The sequence below is a fragment of the Etheostoma spectabile genome, chromosome 20, assembly GCF_008692095.1.
Source record: "Etheostoma spectabile isolate EspeVRDwgs_2016 chromosome 20, UIUC_Espe_1.0, whole genome shotgun sequence".
Taxonomy (NCBI): domain Eukaryota; kingdom Metazoa; phylum Chordata; class Actinopteri; order Perciformes; family Percidae; genus Etheostoma; species Etheostoma spectabile.
The window spans coordinates 10,565,780-10,567,239 of NC_045752.1; the positions used below are offsets into that span (position 1 = coordinate 10,565,780).

The 1,460-nt window shown below is 39.7% G+C and overlaps 1 long non-coding RNA gene across 1 annotated transcript in view; it reads left to right on the top strand.

Annotated features, from left to right (window-relative positions):
• Positions 1-888, top strand: part of LOC116669904 (uncharacterized) — a 23,078-nt gene extending 22,190 nt beyond the window's left edge. Inside the window, exon 3 of the long non-coding RNA XR_004326909.1 lies at positions 737-888. This is a non-coding gene — a long non-coding RNA (uncharacterized LOC116669904). The remainder of the gene's footprint in view (positions 1-736) is intronic.
• Positions 889-1,460: the final 572 nt, after the last annotated feature.

Sequence of the window (1,460 nt, forward strand, 5' to 3'; positions counted from 1 at the left end):
TGTGTGTGTGTGTGTGTGTGTGTGTGTGTCTGTCTGTCTGTCTGTCTGCCATCAAGCCACCACTAGCCTCCTTTTAATCCTGGGTCATTCAGGTCTGCTTAAACACAGAGCCTCAGAATGTAAACACAGCCTTATTAACACTCAGCCAGGCTCAGTAATCTTCCTCAGTAACCTTTCAACCATGACTCAGGCTTCAGCCTCAGATGTGCATTGGGCTTTGCTCATTATGGCACGGTACATAAATGTCAAGTTTATAGTCAACACTTTTCTAGATTTGATTGGTTTGATATTTAATTGACATTGAATTAATTGAAAACTATTAAAAATACTAAAAAGATAGTGTAATTACAAGCTGTGTAATGGAATGTAACCAAGGTCAATAATAAGTATTGCATATAGAATGTTCCCTGATGTTCTGCAGAAACTGTTGACTTTTGTCTCAGACTCAGATTTCCCTCCTAAAATGTTCCTCAAATGCTCAGGTTCATGTCATGATTGTTTTCTATCTGTCAATAATATACACCAGTACGACCAAGAACTGTACCTCTCAAATAAGTTAAAATAGTCCTGTGCCAATATAGCATTGCACTCAATATTCCATTGTCTGACTCACAGCGGAGAGATTTTTTTTTAAAGTTTAAAAATCCAATTATATTGTCTTTTTGTATTCCGCTTATTCTTGTACTTTGTGCCTATGTTAACCACAATGCAACTAGACCGCCAATAGTTTGGTCAGAGATTGGGGTGCATTATGCTAGTAGTAGCTAATGTAGCCTCGAGCCTCTAGCCCCAAGCAGAGATGAGGAGCATGCTACAGAGGTCTGGTGAGCTCACCTCTTTCTAACTCCACACACCCACATTGATTTTAATTTCAAACTTGCAGTCCAGCCCCAAATAAATAAGTATGCTTTTTCACATATGCAGTAATACAGACATTTTTATGTAAATCATTGCAGATCCCCTTTAATTAGATCACATTAAACCATTTTGTTAATTGTCAGCGATTCTACCGACCAAAATATTTATTTAAAGGGTCATTCTCTTTTGCTTGCTCTTTTCATCTACGGAGCAGCAATGAAGAGTCCTGCAGGGTTTCAGTGTCTTCTAAAAGACTTTAGAAGTTGTAATTTATGTTAAACTGGGGGCTTTAACCTTGGTGCTTTGGTATATGAATGATCTTTCAAACCATCCTGAAATCCTAGTTGCCTAAACAACCTCATACCAAAACCCTTATCTTGGATGATGGCACGGTATCTTGGACATTTAACAGGCATTCGTATAAGCCTTATATCTCCTCCCTTTGCTCTCCTGCCTCAGGATAGTTGGTTACTCTCATGTCTACTGGGAACTCCTGTTCCTCCTCTTGCTGATCTGTTTACAGACCACGACCAAACACACGGTGACTGGCCCACAGTTCGTTTCTGTCTGTTTACGCTGTAGGCCAGAGTGTGCACGTCAGA